Source organism: Ceratotherium simum, chromosome 17, assembly GCF_057802395.1.
Source record: "Ceratotherium simum simum isolate JZ-2026a chromosome 17, ASM5780239v1, whole genome shotgun sequence".
Taxonomy (NCBI): Eukaryota; Metazoa; Chordata; class Mammalia; order Perissodactyla; family Rhinocerotidae; genus Ceratotherium; species Ceratotherium simum.
Window position 1 is genome coordinate 22,310,193 of NC_141916.1, and position 19,124 is coordinate 22,329,316.

General features: G+C 40.9%; 1 long non-coding RNA gene across 1 annotated transcript in view; it reads left to right on the top strand.

Moving 5' to 3' along the window:
* The first annotated feature begins 401 nt into the window (after nucleotides 1-401).
* The window catches only part of LOC147914751 (uncharacterized), an 86,020-nt gene continuing 67,297 nt past the window's right edge, over nucleotides 402-19,124 (top strand). The window contains exon 1 of the long non-coding RNA XR_015554955.1: nucleotides 402-653. This is a non-coding gene — a long non-coding RNA (uncharacterized LOC147914751). The remainder of the gene's footprint in view (nucleotides 654-19,124) is intronic.

The following is a 19,124-nucleotide window of genomic DNA, read 5'->3' on the forward strand; positions in this document are numbered from 1 at the left end:
TTAACAATACTCCTTAGGATTAACAGTAGCCAAAATTCTCATTCAAGACTTTGTAGATAAGAGGGGGTCTCTTTCTGGGTTAACTGTAGTTAACTGTAGTCCCATGGAAAGGGAATTTGCCATAGACTTCCCAAAGATGAGGCTGCTCTTTCCACTGAGAGAGATCATTAATACCCAAAGCTTTTGAAACATTAACTATTTGCTTAAATTTAGGGAGATTGGTGTTACCAAAAAGTCCCAGCAAATCTACTTGAGTCTACTTCAGGGAAAAGTGATGCTGGCTGAAAAGCATGGTTTACATTCCATTCTCAAAGTGAGATAATGCAAGAATGCCAAAAATTCAACAGAGCCTTCTCAAGCAACAATCCTGTCCTTGAGAGAGCATTGGGATTCTGAGTCGTGGAATTTTCCACCCATTTATTCTTTCATTTTCCATCTTCTTTGCCTTCAAGTGTCAATTGGCTCCTCTCAGTCACAGCTGTACAAATCACAGGACTTTTTTGTTTTATTGGCGTTAAGACATATACATTATTCATCTATTCAGTTTCATCTGAATGAAATCCAAAAGAGACACAACTTTACCTTCCAACAAAATATTTAAAGCTGCTTTTTTCCTATGAGAAACTAGGCAGAAAACTTCATCCATGATCTATGTAAGTACAAAATTTTTTGCCTATCAGAGCATGTATGAGTTTGATTTTATTAAAATATAGGTGTGTTGTGCTTCATTGTACTTGTGTATAAATATGTAGCAAATTCAATGTTTCTATTAGTTTGTGAAGCTTTATGTACCATAATGATAGCAAGAACACCCTGTGCTTTTCTTACGAAATGTTGACTTAAAATGACACTTTGTTTACATCTGTGTTACATCCTTGATAGAAAACATGTACATTTTGGGATTTGTTTTCCTCTGACTGTAAATACAATGGAGCAGAAAATTCAAGTGGTGATTTTACATCAAATAATTACCTTTGCCTCTGGGTTATTGGTTAAACTAGAACCTAGGTTAAGGTCATCATGACCCTCATTTAGCAGGCCCTTCTGTTGCCAGAAGAAATGACCCGTGCCAAACTCAACACACACACACAGCTCCCTATTTGACAGAAGCCGGTTCTGAGTCACAAAAATCTCACAAAAGAATGAAGAAAATAATGTCAGCATTGGTACTGAGGTGTGTATAAGCTTTGTGTATTTGCCACAACAAGGGTTTATTATACAATATAAGGATAACACTTTCTTTCCTCCAGGAGACAGTTCACCACCACCACCACAACCACCACCCCACCCCCCATAAAAGGGTTGTATAGAATAGCAGGAGAAACGTCTACCTGTCCCCCAAGCCCTGGGTCCCCATGTTCAACTCGGCTCTCCATGAGGAAAGAATTAAGTCCTTGAATAGCAACCAACAACCACTAATGAAAACAGCAAAAACAGAAGATGTGAGATCCAAGCTCTCTGTCAGCAGATAAAAGTTACATTATAAAAGAAACAGTCATGGCTTTATAGGCAAAACAGAACTTTCTCAATATCTCACAGCCGTCTCATTAACCAATGCTCTCTCATCATGAGTGATCGTGGTTGTTTAGAGTCAGAAGCAAAATATGGGGAGATCTGTCTGCAGGCAAGTGGAGACAAGGCATAATAAAGGAAGAGCTAGGTGTGTGAAGAAAATGATGAAGTGGACATATTTTAGTGCTTAATTCATAAGGGAGAAAATGCATCAACACAAGTAGAGATTTAACCCCTTCTGGTTGGAACATCCAATACCCATGTAAACAATGATTTCTATTTCTTTCAGCATCAATCCACTCTACATGGTTTGAACTTTTTTTTGCCCCAAAGCTTGGGTTTATTTCAAGGCTTGGTAAAGGCACCTGGTAAAATTTTTTCACATATCAGAAGGTACAAATTTCACCATCTTTAATTGTTTTTAAAAACTCATTGATTCTGAGTCAAGGAAGTTATAATTTGTGATGATTCATTTCCAAGCTGCATGAAAGTGTACCATTGAACTCACAGCTGGGCCTCTTCAATGAGAGATGGAGAGAATTTCTGGGATCTTACACTTCAGGGGAGACAAGGAGTATGGTAGCTGATGTTGAAAAAGACCATAAATTCAAATAATACAGTACATCCAGAACACACTCCCACAGCTTCGTGCAAGTGGTCAGCCTTATCTCTTCTGCAAAGGCTTGTACACAAGCCTTGATGTTTATTTGGTGATGTCACCTTCCTATTTCCCCACTTCTGGTTGCCCTGATGTTCATTTTAAGCTAGTTTTGCCTGTATAAACATGTTGAGGCAAAGGAAAGGACTGTAGGATTTGGGACTTTATACTCCTTAGTGGAGGATTTTGTATTACCCTTGAGGAAAAGTCTTGCTAAAATGAATATTTAAGAAGTATAGTGGAAGGGAGGAGAGGAGTGGTTACTTCATTCCCCTCTCTTTCCCAAGTTAAAATGTTCTGAAGCATTAGCACACGTAATGTTTATATATAAATAAAAATGATAATAATATGTGACTTTTTTTTACCCCTGGAAATAGGGTGAGGGGGAGCAGGAAAGGGGAGAATAGAGTGTGATAGAACAGCCTAGAACCCAGAGCATAAGGTAGGATGTGAGAGGACGTGGCAGACAGCTAGACATGTCAAACTGGAGCAAACTCTCAAGATCAACTTTTTCAATCCAGATGTTGTAGAGCTGAGAAGCTGAGGTTCAAAGAGGGGAAGATCTGTGCCCAAAGACAAAGAAGTGAACAGCTAGGGTTATCATATGAAAATAATAATTGTAAATATTTTTAATAAGAAAAATAGAAATGCAAATTTTACTTACTGGCCATTTGCTAGCTGTGTCACCTGGAGCAAGTTACTTAACCTCTCTGTGGCTCAGTTTCATCATCTGTAAAATTGAGATAATAATGGTGCCTACTTCACAGGCTTGCTGGAAAAATCAAATCAGTTAATACCTTTTTTCTTTCTTTCTTTTTTTTTTTTTTGTGAGGAAGATTGGCCCTGAGCTAACATCTATTGCCAATCTTCCTCTTTTCACTTGAGGAAGATGGTCCCTGTGCTAACATCTGTGCCAATCTTCCACTACTCTGTATATGGGACACCACCACAGCATGGCTTGATGAGCGGTGTGTAGGTCCACATCTGGGATCTGAACTGGTGAACTCTGGGCGGCCAAAGGGGAGCTCACAAACTTAACCACTACACCACTGGGCCAGCACCCAGTTAATACTTTTAAAGTACCTAGAACAGAATCTAGAAACAATAAGTGTTTGATAAATGGCAAATGTTTTTATTGTTATTATGGCCACTACTATTGATAATTCAATCAGGCCTTTCTCAAGTAAGTGAGGTTTTATTGATGAGCTGAAAAACTCAATCTGCTGTGGGTTGGCACATCACAGTGGCGTGGACGTCAACATTTAAGGCTACACTGGGGAGGAGCCTAGCTTCAGCCTGGAGACAAAGGCGGGGGTGGGAAGAGTCTCACCTCCATGACTAATAGTCACTCATACTTAAAAACACTTAGGTAGCAACTTTCATGCAGCATAAAATCTCCAAGAATGGAATTGAAAACCCAACCTTTCTTGAGTCCCAGTTTTGATTTTTAGAAACCTTGACCAAGCCACTTCCTCCTACATTGTGGTTTCCATTTCTGGTGTTAATAACAATCTTCACCTGAATTGTTGTAAAGATTAAGCATGTCTGAAAGCACTTTATGACCTATAAATCTTATAGAGAATCCTACATTCTTAAAAGCACAACGTATTACGATTGTAAAAGGTTTCTCTCGTTTTAAAATTACGGGAAAAAAAATCATTCTTGCCTTCTTCCAAGGAATTAGCATTGACCATGAAAATAGAATAAGCAGTCAGAATATTCATGGGAAATGTGTTCAAAAGAAAGAACACTGAGCTGGGACCCTGGGAGGTCTGGGCTTCAGCCCCAGCTTTCCCACAGACACAGCCTATACCTCCGGGCAAGCCATTTAGACTTCCTGGAACCCAGTTTCCTTTCCTGTAAATCAGAGGGTGAATTAGATGATCTGTCCCCGTCTAATTCTATAATTCTAAATGTCATACATATGTTTGCATGAATCCATGAGTCACCAAAACCTAGTAGATTTCAGAAAATTATTTAATAAACAAAATGTCTCAGAAGCAATTCAAGAGACCTTGGAACTGACACTCCGAACATTGCATAATCACGTTTAGGCAAAGTCTTCAAACCCGAGAAGATCTTGGAATTGGGCCTCTTTTCACCACCATTAGCAGAAGACAGGCCGTCAGTTCCCGCGCTCACTCACTCCCCCCTGAGGGCTCAGAGCATTGGAACGACTCTCATTAATTTTGGGGGGCGCTTAGTACATAGAAAATAGTATCGCCTCTTTCACAATGAAATGAAAGCCCAAGAGCGCGTTTTATTTCTATAACATTTTTAGCATCTCAAAATGCTTTGATAATAACTTCAGCTTTTTTTTCCCCTCTCATTTCTGATTTGATCAATGTAACAACTTTGTGAAGAAGGCTTCACTAGGAGTTATTGTGCCCACTTTACAAATGAATATCGTGGGGGCAAAGACATAAAATAACTTGCTTTCCATGTAGAGATGATGGTCCTCACTCCTGGATCCCCTGACTGGCAAGCAAAACCCAACTCAGTCTAGGAGTGACCTCCTCACTGGAGGCCACCTGCCTGCAGATCAGCCCCTGGAAATGCCCGGCTCAGCTCCCTTCAGGAAGGAAAAACTCTCCTCCCACTCACTGCCCAAGTCACTATCTGGGACCCGGCACAGAACTGAAGTGGTTCTCTGAATGCTTTAGCCTTTTTAAAAGACTTCCATGAAAAAATAAAATTCCCGGATAGAAACAATGGACTTATTGATGACCAAATTAGACCCTGATCCATGCCCTGTGGTTTCTCCCCATAAATGTTGTTCCCGTAAATCAGCGGCTGCTTTGGGAGAGCTTTCATCAGGGCTAATATTTCATCCTAAGATTTTGGCCATCTCTCAGTTTATTTTTAAAAGGGGGAAGGGGTAGATTATGTCCTCAAAAGAAAGATCCTACAAGGTCCAAAATATTTTCTATCCGTGGGGATAGTTAGGAGGATTTGAGAATTATACCCCTGTCTCTTAACTGACTGAGAAGTGGACCCACTTCCAATTACAAATAAAAGATTCTGAAAACAAAGTGTAATTTTATATAACTCACTTTCCGGCCCCTGTGGTAGAAACAAGGCTGTGATATGTTTGAAGTGCCTGCCCCGGGCTTGGTTGGCAACTGGAATCCAGCAGAGCCAGCGGGTTGGGAACGCAAGATCACACAGAGATTAGCTCAGCAAGAAACATGCCTGTGTTTGCATAATATTCATGTTTCCGCCATCATGAGGGCTAATTTCATTTACTCCCCAAACTGAGTGTCAGAGACTGCTACTCATTGTGCTACATATGGTTACATTGCTCCCTTTGCTGGTTCTATGAGAGGAGCATTGTTGCTTTCCCTCTGGCTATTGAAGCAAAACAAACACAGCTCCAAATCTTTTTCACCTATGATGGAAGATATGGGCAGCCATACGCATCATTTCACTTAATTCACGTCCACAAATATTGAGAACCTACAGTGAGCAAGGCATCACGTTTGGTACTTCAGGGAACCTAAATCTGAGAAAGACAGCCCATTTCCCAAAAAGTTAAATAGAGTGAGTGATTGCTGGAAAGGAATTGTGGGGAGTTGGGGATGGGGGGAGATGACAAGTCTTTGAATTACTGTTGAAAATCAAAGGTTTTATAACAAAAGTGCCCCTAATGATCAAACACAATGTAGATATAAGACTAGGGACCATATCTCCCTTGAAATTTTCCTATCCCCCACTGCAATGCTTAAAATAATTTTTTTGAGAAAAAAAGGAAGGACAGAGAGGTATTTTGAAGGTTCCTAAAAGGGATGGTTCTTAAATCAAGGGGATAAGAAATGGTTTCATGAAGGAAGTGGCATTGGAAATGAGTCCTGAAGGGTGAAGAGATTTTTAATAAACGGTACAATAATAATAAAAATATAGGGGCTGGTCTGGTGGCACAAGCGGTTAAGTGCGCGCACTTGGCTGCGGCGGCCCGGGGTTCACCAATTTGGATCCTGGGCTCGCACAGACGCACTGCTTGGCAAGCCATGCTGTGGCGGCATCCCATATAAAGTGGAGGAAGATGGGCACAGATGTTAGCCCAGGGCCAATCTTCCTCAGCAAAAAAAGAGGAGAATTGGCGGATGTTAGCACAGGGCTGATCTCTTCACAAAAAAAAATAATAAAAAAAAATAAAAATATATATAATGCACAATTTTAAATGGCACTATGGCATATATCTTCTTACTTCTTAAGACAAAAAAGAGAAAGTCCTTCCAGTAGGAAGCACATCCTGAGCAAAGGCAAGGACCGGGATGCATCAGGCATCTGTGGGAACTAGCAAATACTTTTTCATGCATGCAACAAAGCTTCAGTGAGCATCTACTATGTTCTAGGTGTGAAGTATAAATGATACAAGGATCCTGAGGCACAGACATTTGTCTTCAAGTGTCTTGCAGCCTAGAGGAGAGGCCAACATAGTTGGCTCAGAAGTGATATGTCAGGTGGCAGTTGGAGGTAAAGATGGGAGACTACATCAGGACCATGTTAAGAGAGTCTTTAAAACTAGGCTAATGAGGCAGCACTTAATTCAGTGTCAACAGAGGATTATTAAAGATTTGGGGCTGACAAGATATATGATCCGGGTTGAATACACGATTCATTTAGAGCAAATGCATAGGATTCATTCAGAGCAAGAAGAAATGAGAAAGAAAAACTGGTTAGGAGACAAATGCAAAGGTCCCAGGCAAGAGGTGATAGGGCTCTGAAATACTATAGCGCTGAAGAGAATTAAAGAAAATGGAAAGAAGAAGGATTCACTAAAATAGACAGTGTAGGACATTGACTTGTTTAAAAGCAAAAGAAAATGTTTGCTATGGGCCATGCTGAGTTTGGGACGCTAGCAGGATGTCGAGGGGAGGTGTTTAGCCCACAGGTGGACAGTCGGGCCTGGGGTATTCAGGTGCTGGCAAGAAAGACACATTTTGGTGCTACCCACAAGGGAGTGGTTGTTAAGGCCATGGCTTTGAACAAGAGAGCTGAGGTAGCAAGCGTAGGTATAGAAGTAGGAAACATTCCTGGGGAATATTTCCATTTACTGGGTAGAAGTAGAAAGAGCAGCACGTGAGGAAGACAGGAGAAATGAGAAGAGTTGAGGGTCAAGACTACGCAGTGCCAGGGAACCCAGAGAAGGAGAATCTTTAAAGGAGGGCATATCAACAGTCAGATGCTAAGGGGAAGCCGGGAGATGTAGACTGAGAGGAGAGGAGACATTGGATCTAGTGCTCAGGAGGTCACTGGCTACCTTGGGAAAAGAAACTTCAGTGAGGCCAAGAACAGAAAGTCAGCACTGAAGATAGTAGAAAGTGGACGAGCGGACAACAAGGAAGTGGCCGTCAGGAAGTCTGATGGAGGGATGTGGAATGAAGATGTAAATGAAGAGGGAAGGACTGATGGGGAAAGGCGCGAAGGAATCAGGTTGCAGAGAGAGGGGTTAACTTGGCAAAGAGAAGGGTGCATGCTCCTCAGAGGCAAGCTTGAAAGAAGAAAGTGTGGGAGGGGATGGTGACAACACAAAGCCTCTCTCCCTAGACCCTCTCGCCCACGCCTATGGGCACAATTACCACCTCTCCTTGGGGTGACTCACAAAATTCTTTCTCCTGCCCTAACCTCTTCCTGAGCTCCTGATCTATATATGAAACGATCTACTAGACAACTCCACCTTGGTTGGCACCTCAGACTCAACCTGCCCAAATCAAATTCATGACTTTTTCCTCCAAACAACGTTATCTCCCATCCCACTGTTCCCTACTCTAGAAATGGTACCATTATCTGCCAAATTGCCAAAGTCAGATAGTCAGGACTTATCTCAGCATCTCTATTGCTCTCAAACCCCCACCACCACCAAAGGGTTTTAATTCACCTCCCGAAATCTGCCTTTGCCCCCCCTAAGCTCTATACTACAGCTAGAGCGACCTTTTCAAAACTCAAGTCTGACCATGTCCGCCCCTGCTCACAGCCCTGCAGTGGCTTCCTCTCGGGAGGGGCCGCAATCTGACGTGACTGTCCAGGCCCTGCCCACCTCTCAGCCTCACCTCACACTCTGCCTCCACTTGCACACGCCAGCCCTCCCTTTACTTCCTCACATACTTTCAGCTCTCTTCTACCTCTGTGCTTCACACATGCTGTTCCACCTGCTCAGTACCCCTTCCCATCATTCTCTTCGCCTGGTTAACTTCTATTTCAGGCAGGATGGGAGACAGGGTAGCAGAGTGGTTAGGACCCCAGGCTTTGCAGTCAAACTGAGCTCCAATCCCCACTCCTCTACTCACCAGCTGGGTGATCCTAAACACGTTATTTACTGTCTCCAAGCCTAACTTTTCTCACCTATATGTTAACGTGAGTCCATAGCTCACAGATAATTGATATAAAGCTCCAAAATCTGGGCGTGGCATGTAACCACTTGGTAAATGCCAGCTGTTTTTTATTATTCTCGTTTCCAACCTTGGGTGAATCATCACTTCCTGGAGAAGCCCTTCCTGACCAGCTTACTGCCCCTCTGTCTGCGTTCCTAACACCCTTGCACTGTCCTTCCTTGCACCCTTCAGAGATTTAATTTTGCATTTATTAAAAGAGTTTTATATACATCTGTTTTCCCCTTCAGATTGAAGGCTCCTTGAGAGCTGGACTTGCCTGCTCTTCTCATGCATGTAGCCCAGCCCCCAGCACAATGCCTGCACAGAGTGGACACTCACCCAGCATTTGTCCAATGAATGAATGAATCAACGAGCAAACAAGGCAGCCCAGCTGTGGTCAGAGTATGTAAGGGTTAGCATATCCAGTTTGTCCTCTATGCAACCACCCAGTATTTTGTCATTTAGCCATTTCATCCTTGCTTTAGTGAGGGCCAGGTTAGCAGTGTGTCATCTCATCCATGAATATCAGCAAATTGTCATTAGCAATATTTATTTTTTGGAAACCAGATGAGTCTGGGCTAAAATTCATACTTGTGCAGGCCTCATTGACCAAGGACATTTGGTAAGCCACAGTTGCAGCCGATGAAGGTGATGACGACAATGATAATAATCTTGTAATTAATAAGGCTTATGAATATTAGCACACTAAGTCCCAGAACACATTGGGCTAGTAAGTGGAAAGTACAGAACAGAAGCTCTTGAAGGTCATCTCATATGCCAAATGAGAAACATCGAGAGAGAGCCATCTCTCTTGCTCCCTTTAGCCCATCTTAATTTTCTGTTTTGTAGATTCATACGCTGATGTCTTACTGGACCTGTCACTGAGATGTGACCTTCCACAGTTTTCTGACCATGAGCTGTGACATAAGAGTTCATGAGGCAGGCCACATGGTTCTACCTCCTTCCCTCCTACCATGTCACCTTCCCTCCAGGTCTCTTCCGAGGAGGACCACTAAGTCGGCTCACATTTTATTCTAGGGAATGTTTTCTGAATAATTCCCTTGGTGTCTGCTAATGGGCAAATACTAAATCCACGGGAAACTCCTACACAATCCTGAACAACTATGAGGAAAAGCAGACAAACTCCCTGTAACTCCCTATGGCTCGCCTTTACTACACATGTAAACCCTTTGATTAATGCCTTCTTTTTCTTCTAATAACAAAATGTTCCTTCCCTTGGTGGAACAACTTGGGAGCTTCGGAATGACTGAATGAACAAGGTTCTGTATTGTCGCTAGAATTTATACTATTATCAATGGCCTTCCTTTCATTGAGTACCTAGGAAAGGCAGCAAACCACAAGGCCCTGGGTGCATTCCCTTTGCTGGCCATTAAATTGAGCAGTAGTTTCAATGCCTTGAGGGTAAAATCTAAGAGCCTTGTACTCTGTATAGAGCAGAAAAGGAGACTTGAAGTCTTCTTAGCACTCAGATTGTGACATGCCCCTTTGTCTCCTAGGACTGTTTATCTTAGGAGCTCTGTTTAGCCCCTGGCAGAGTGTTGTCTTGGTTGAAACAGTAAAAATACAATTAACCATAATACGGTAATATTGAGAATAGCAATGAAAACTTTTTGCTTCCAGAACTTAGTGAACCCTTTTGAAGTAGTCCCTTATTGTGTAGCAATTCTATTGTAAAAGCATATTAGGGTTTCAAAATGCAAACTGGCTGGGAAAAAAGACTTATGTAACATTAGAAGCAAAAAAACTGTAAAGTCATGTCTATGCTAAGATTGTAACTATATGAAAATTAGATAACATATTGACAGTAACTGGAAGGAAACATTAGAACAGCTGGTTTTTAGAATGGCAAGATTAGAGATACTTTTTTCTCTCTTTTTTCTTGCTTGATTTCTGTTACTGCTGTAATAGTACTGGACTGTTGATATAATACAAGGTTGTCAGCTACAGATATATATTTTGCTTAAAATATTGTAGACAATCACAATTCACTTGTAGTACAGACATTAAAAATTATAGTCCATCTTAAAACTGAATATGGAAAAATGGAGCTAATCTACTTTATCTTTAAAAACTATTATTTATTCTACAAAATAAAACAGGAAACAACTTCTAGCATAGTTCTTAAAATTGGCAGAAATGAATTTCATTTATCTCCTTTGGTATCACTGACAGCCTCAAAAATTTTATTTTCTTCAATGAGAAATGACAGAACAAAATAATTTTTATTAAATTTTCTTTCTGATGATCCAACAGACCAGAAAACTTCTCTGGAAAAACTACCATACATTTGAGGATGCCTCAGTAGGGCTAGGTCAGAAAATGCTTCAACATATATTTGCCTCATGACATAAATGCTTAATGAGACAATGTTGGCTGGGTGCTGACAGCCCAAGTAGAATCGCTGAATTACATGTCTACAAATTCAACTCAGAAAATAGCCATACAGTTTCCCTTTTCTTAGCCCTCTGTTTATTCAATGCTTCACCTTCAAGGACCTGTTGCCTGTACACAACACAATATAGGGTTAGGAAAATCTCACACTGAATTGGCATTTCCTTCTGTTCATAAATTTCCATTAACTTTTTAAATTAAATGATTCCCATCCATAAGAATTGGCAACCTTTTTTCTCTGGAGTGCCATTAAGAGGTTAAGAGAGTCTCTTGCTAGTTTGGACTTTATCTGCCTTAGATTTCAGGTCTTTCCTTGTGTCTCTTCCATGCAATTCAATCCAACAAAAATGTATCCAGCTGAGTGACTTCCCAGAGCTGTTGGGTCAACAAGCTCTACCAGGAGGCTATGAAAACACCTTCTTGGTCCCTGAATGCTGGGTCTCGCCCAGTGGTTAGTTAATACAGTTCATGCTGGACTTTGAAATAGTTTAATCAAGAATAGGCCGGACTACATGTTCCTAACCTTCCTCTTCACGTGACTGGTTATATGCGGTAAGAGTTATCAGCTGCAAAAATAAATAAATCTAATACTACAATAACAAGCAATCAGCCGAGCAAGGAGTCAACTACCCAATATTGGTAAATTGATTGCCACACTAAAGATAATAAACTTCATTCTGGGGGAAATGGGGACGAAGCAATGATTTTTGAAGAGAACAGGGATAATGTAACCTGGATTTAGGATGAAAACTAAACCTAGAGGCTGGATGAACATAGACTGAAGAGGGTAGAGATTGACTGGAATCAGGGAACTAATAGGAGGCTCTTGGAATAGTTGAATTGGCCTGAACCAAGGCAATGACAGTAGGCATGGAAATCGGATAGATAACAGAGTTTAAATGCATAAAATGATGCAACAGATTTGATGCAGATTAATGAAGAAAAGCACACTGTACAGACAGAGTTAAGAAGACACTAAAGTTTCTAGCCTAGATTATTGAGTTGGTGATGTCATTAATATGACGGAGGAACCAAGAGAAAAGATTTGGGGGAGGAGACAGTGAGTTTAGTTTTAGATATGACAGGTTGAAAGTGTCTGGGGGATATCCACAGGGAACACTCTAGCAGGCTATTAAGATATGCCAGGGTTAGAAAAAGCATTTAACAGTACAGACTTTGAAATTAAACCCTGCTTCTGCCACTTAGGTTGAGTGGCCTTGGACAAGATATTTAAACATCTGAGCCTCTAGTTTCTTAATCTGAAAAATGAAGGCAGTAATTGCATTATAGGATTGTTGTCAGTATTAAATAAGAAATGTATGGAAAGCACTTGCAGTGTCTGAAACATAGAAAGAACTCAAAAATATTATCTATTTCTGGACCGTTGCAATAATCTCTTCTTGTTCTCCCTGTTTCGTCCTTTGCCTCCCTCAGTTCACCTCTGCGTGGCAATCAGGGAGATCTTGTTATAACAAAGACGAGATTCCGATCACTCCTCTGCTTAAACACCTCTAAGGACTAAGCATTCCTCTCCCTCGAGCATGCCACTGTTGTTCTAGCCTCAGGGCCTTCACACTTACTGTTCTCTCTGCCTGGAGTGCTCTTCCCCAGATTCCTCAAGTTGGCCCTTTTTGGTCCTTCTGCTATTAGCTTACATGATACAATCTCATGGAAGCATTTTGATGATCCTTTCTTCATCCACCCCTGGCAATCTATATATTGTTACTCTGTTTTTGTTTTGTCCATAGAAAATTAGCATTTGAAATGAAACATTCACGTATGTCATTCCATTTTGTCGTTCTACCTCTTTAACTAGAATGTCGGTTCCTTGACAGCATGTCTGTCTTATTCCCCACTATATCCCCAGTGCCTGGCACATAGTAGGATTTCCATAAATAATTACTGAATGAATAAATATACGTGGAAGTATATGGATCGTTAAATATAAAGCATGCGTTTCTTCCCCAGTAAGATGGAACAGTCTGACTCAGGAACATAAGCCTATGATGTCGCATTGCTCTAACCTGGATGTTTCACTGAGGTGAGCCAATTAACCTCTCTGCCCCCATTGTCCTTCTCATTATAAAAGAGCCAATGATTGCCACTCTCCTGCCCAAGACAGATGTCGTGAAGAATAAGCAAGATGAAATCTGGCAAGTGCCTGGAGTTTTACAAGAGGAAGACACTCTACTTAACTGTTCGACCCACCATAAAGATGGCAGGCACAGGTCAAAATGGCATCATCAAAATCCCTGAAGTCACGACAAATCACTGGACTGCAAATCTCCACATGGCCCTGAAACAATAGTCTATCAGGATTTCCACCAAGTTACAGTGATAATGTAAACCCCAAGGACACAATTCAGTGTGGCAGTTCCTGAAATATTATGAAAAACAAAGCCACTCCCCAGATGGGTGAGTGATCACAAAGAGAAGGCAAAATGCCTTCTGCCAGAGCCTGGTCAACACCTCAGTTCCCAGGCTCCTGGCTCCCCTTTCTCCACGGACACCACCAATCAATGCCCCTCTGGGACACAGGAGCCCACTGCTGGACTGTTCCTCAGCATCCCTGGGAGGCTTACTCTCAGAAAACCTTTCTGAGATGTATCCAACCAAACGGAAGAAAATAGCTTAGTCTTGAGCTTCATTTCAGGCTCAGCAGATGGAGGCTGAGTTTATAAGGACAGGATAACGACTCAAAGCAGGACCACACTGACTTAAGCAGCCTACCTCTCCAGTTACATACCCATTGCCTTCTGTGAAGTCTCTAGTAGAACAAGGACATCCAGAAAGCTCATCAGATCTCGTGCAGAGATTAAGAAATTGGATTTTCTACTTAGACAGCCCCAGGTTTTTTGACTTTGTCACTTAACCAGTTGTGTGACTTCAGGCAAGCTATTCTAAATTCTCGGGGGCTTCAGCTTTTAATTGTAAAATAAGGATAATAATGTCTACCTAGGCAGGTTGTGGTAAAGGAGATAGAGTAAAATGCTAAGCATGCTCAACAAATGCTAGCTATTAATATTAATCAATAGGTAATAATTAATTGTCAATAATAATATATGAATCCAAGTTATTTCTTTTTTATTATTCCAGCAAATATTTATTGAGCATCTACTTGATGCCCAACATTGTGCTAGGTGCTGGGGATACAACAACAACAAACATGGTGGACTGATCCTTGTCCTCATGCAATCAACAGATTTGTAAATAGTCAATTACAGTGTGGCTGCAATGGAGAAAGTCTAGAGTGCACTGAGAACATCTGGAAGGGACATAGAACATAGGCCAGGGAGTCATGGAAGGCTTCTTGCAGGAAGTAATGCTTAAGCTATATCCCAAGGATGTCATCCAAAGGTTAGGGAGGATGGAGCAAACAAAATCCTATGCAGAAGAAACACTATTCACAGATGCTCAAAGAATAGAGAGCAAGGTATTTTCAAGTTGCTGAAAACAGGTTTGAGCAAGACACATTAGGCTGGCAAGAAGGGTCCTTGTAAGTCCTTGTTAAACTTTGCACTTTAATCTGAGAGCTGTCAGAAACACGGTAAGATTTTAAGCCAAAGGATGGCATGGTTGTATTTGTGTTTTAGAATGATTACTCTGGCTGCCATGTGAAGAATAAACTAGGCAATGAAACTATTATGAATCTATGAATTAAGGAAATATCCTGCATGGATGTGGAGAAGTGACCATATTCTACAGCTATTTAGAAGAAACAATGACAGGACTTGGCAATTGATAGAAAAGTCGAGTGAGGGAGCGGGAGGAGAGGAAGATGAATGGCAGGTTAAAGGGTGGTGCCACTCACTGAGATAGGAAGCACAGAGGAGGAACAACTTTAGATGTTCTGTATAGAATAAGCTGAGTTTGAGATGCCTGTAGAACTCTTGGGTGGAAATATTCAGCAATAAGTTGAATAATCAGGCCTGAATCAACATCGTGACAGCTACCTTCCTCCTATACTTACTAACTGCCCTATGATCCAGCCACTCAGGACTTCTCTTCCTCAAATGCACAAGGCTCATTTCTGCCTCTCGGCCTTTGCGCCTTCTGTTCTCTATTTCCCCAAATGGCTGAATGCCTGAGTCCTTGTAATTCAGATGCCAACTCACACACTACCTCCACAAAGGGGTCTTCTCTGACCATCCAACCTAAACTCTTCCCAAAGTCACTATCAATCACCCTATATAGCATCTTCACTCATCACTGTAAGAAATTATCTTGTTCTTTGGTCATTTACTTTTTTTTGTTTGTCACCCACACTCTAGAACTGTGTTATCCAACACCATAGCCACTAGCCACATGTGGCTTTGTAAATTTAAATAAATTATAATTAAATAAGATTTTAAAATTCAGTTCCTCAGTTGCACTAGCCACATTTCAAGGACTTGAGAGCCACACGTGGCTAGTGATTACTGTGTTGGGCAGCACAAATATAGAACATCTCCATTATTGCAGAAAATTCTAATGGACAACTCAGCTCCAGAAGTTCCAAGCAGCAGACATTTCCATATCCCCAGAGCCTAGAAGAATGTTTTCTAAACCGTAGGCTATGTTTCATTAGTGGATTGAGAAATTTAGTGGAATATGACCATTATAAGTTTTAGTGAAATTGAAAATAACAAAGCTTATCACATTAAACATAGGGGGAGTAAGAATTTTTTTTAATTGAGGTATAATTGACATATAACATTATATTAGTTTCAGGTGTACAACATAATGATTCAATATTTGTATACAGTGGGAAATGATCATCACAATAAGCCTAGTTACCATCCATTACCATACAAAGTTACAAAATATTTTTTTGTGATGAGAACTTTTAAGATTTACTCTCTTAGCAACTTACAAATATGCAATACAGTATTATTGACTACAGTCACCATGCTGTACATTACATCCCCATGACTTACTTATTTTATAACTGGAAGTTTATACCTCTTGACCCCCTTCACCCATTTTGCCCACTCCCCCTTCCTTCTGGCAACCACCAATCAGTTCTCTGTATATATGAGTTTGGGTTTTTTTGTTTTTTAGATCCCATATATAAATGAAATCATACGCTGTCTTTCTCTGTCTGACTTATTTCACTTAGCAAAATAGCCTCAAGTTCCATCCACGTTGTCACAAATGGAAAGATATCATTCTTTTTTATGGCTGAGTAGTATTTCACTGTATACATATACCACATCTTCTTTATCCATTCATCCATTGATGGACACTTAGGTTGCTTCCATGTCTGGGTTATGTAAATAATGCTGCAATGAACATGGGTGTGCATATATCTTTTCAAATCAGTGTTTTCATTTTCTTCAGATAAACACCCAGAAGGCAAATTGCTGCATCATATGGTAGTTCTATTTTTAATTTTTTGATGAACCTCCATACTGTTTTCCATAGTGGCTGCACCAATTTACATTCCTACCAACAGTGCATGAGGGTTCCCTTTTCTCCACATCCTCACCAACACTTATTATTTCTTGTCTTTTTGATAATAGCCATTCTAACAGGTGTGAGGTAATATCTTATTATTGTTTTGATTTGCATTTCCTTGGTGATTAGTAATGTTGAGATCTTTTCATGTGCTTGTTAGCCATCTGTATGTCTCTGGAAAAATGTCTATTCAGATCCTCTGCCCATTTTTTAATCAAATTGTTTAGGTTTTTGTTATTGAGTTGTATGAGTTCTCGTGTATTTTGGATATTAATCCTTTATTGGATATACGATTTGCAAATATTTGGGAGAGCAAGAATTTCTTAAGGAAAATTCTTTTATGTGTATGTACGTCCCAGGCAGCATTATAAGGTGACTTCTTATTGTATGTCACAGTCAAGGAAAGCTTGTACATAGAACCTGTAGTATGGTACAGGCTCAAAATTTTTGTTGAATCAATAAACAAATGAAATATTTTATAGACTTTATCTGATTTAATTTACTCTCAACTACACTCTTGTGAGGTGAGAATTATTATGTTCATTTTAAAGATGAGAAATCTAAGGTTATGAGAACTAAGTGACTTGTCCAGATGACAAAACTTAAAAGAGTTGGAATTAAGAGTCAAATCCAGGTTTGGCTGACTTGAATTACTATGATCTTAACCATGTATGGGTGGGTTGTTCTTAAAGTGCTGGATGTGACTGGCTCACATAATGTAAGAAGAGATGAGGAGTTGGAGAGAACTGTGAGGAAAAGATGGGCAAAGGAGGAAGAGTCTCGAAGACAGAGAGGAGCAGCCGGAGGAAACTTGAAAAGGAAGGGGAGCACATCAGAGGAGGGAGTGGTCAATGCCACAAAGTGGCCCAAACTTCGAGGGAAATAAAGACTGAAAAATTAGCATTGAGGTCATTGTTAAAGACTTTGGCAAGAGTAATTTCACTGAAGTAATAGGTTCAGAACCTACCACTGAAGGCTGAAGGGTACATGGGAGGCGAATGTAGACAACCTCCAAAAACTTCAGCTGTGAATAGGAGGAAATAAAGTGCAGTCAAGGCAGAGTTTCTGCTTCTTTATTTGTTTTCTAAATAGGACATTCTGAGCATGATTATATATTGATGTGAAGGGAGAGGTTGATATAAAGAGAGAGGGTAATTAAAGGAACAGAGCTCCTGGGCAGATGGGAGGTGATGAAATCCAGATAAAAGATGGAGAGATTGGCCTGGGATAAAAGGAGGAACGCCCCTCTTGTTTAACAAGGAGGAAAGAGAAATGCAGATAGAGACAAACCAGAAGCAGGGTGTTGCAGGAGCTCCACTCCAATGGTCTCTTTTTTCTCTGGGAAGCAGAAGAAGATATCTTGTGCTGTGGATGGAGAGCAGAAAAGGCATGGAAAAGGTATTTTTCAAAAATAAACAACAAAGCTTTACTTATGTTCAGATGTGTATAAACCCTCACAAACCTGTTCATAGTTCTCCTAAATCAGAAAGCCAAAACTTCCCTCCATCACAGTGCACTGAAGGAGTGGAACTACAAAATGTTGATAGAAGAAATATTGACAGAACTCCAATCAGGTGAAAATGGAAGACAGAGCTGACCCAGAAAGCTGGATTGGGGGGCAGCATGGAGGGACCCAGCAGAAGCCAGAGCCCATGAACTTGTAGTGACACCAGTCAGCTAACTTCCTGGAAATGCCTGGACCATCTCTTGTTCTAATTGAGCTGTTGAACACGTCAGATCTTTAGCAATATGAACCTGACCTCATCCCTCTTGTGAACACTAAAAGCTGAAAGAAACAAACATCCAGCCAAGAGCAGAGGAAAAACGTAGCAAATGTAGCTATTTTTGTGGGACTTATCAAATCCTTAAATACATAAAAATCTAAACCGAACTTGTACCATTTTTGCATCCTCCTTTCTGCCTTATGCATTCATTGAAAGTTTCCAATCTTGCACTTATAGGTGCATAAGATGATAGTATTACAAGGTATATTTGAAGTTAGATAAATGTAAGCCCTCTGTATTATAAAAATTCAGTTCAGTCTATCTCCCGAGTAGGGAAAACCCAGTTCTTTCCTATTGTGTGTTTCTTTCCTGTCTGCCTTTTTTACTACTCACACAGCACACTTCACTTCTGGTCACCAAAGTGTGGGGTTTTTACCCACACCAAGCAGTTCTCCATGACACCAGCTGAGTGTCCTACAGTTTAACTCAATTCTGACGTTATCCACCTGGAGATAGCATCAGATTCTACAGGTTAAGGGCTCAGTCTCACCAGACTGTCCCCACTTTAGATGCCAATCACAAATCCAGGTTGTCACCTGTGCTTCTGACCAATCGGCTTTAAATCAGATGTTCCCATGACCATCTTCTCAGGGTTAATTAATTTGCTAGAGCGGCTCACAGAACTCAGGAAAACAGTTTATTTATGTTTACTGGCTTACTGTAAAAGGATACAGATGAACATCCAGATGGAAGAGATGCATAAGGCAAGGTATGTGGGAAAGTGTGTGAAGCTTCCATGCCCTCTCCCCGCACCTCCACCTGTTCACCAACCTGGAAGCTCTCTGAACCCCCTACTCTTGGGATCTTATGAAGGCTTCTTCACATAGGTATGGTCAATTATTAACTCCATTTCCAGCTCCTCTCCCCTCTCTGGAGGATGGAGGGTAGGCTGAAAATTCCAAGCTTCTAATCATGACTTGGTCTTTCTGGTGACCAGCCCCCATCCAG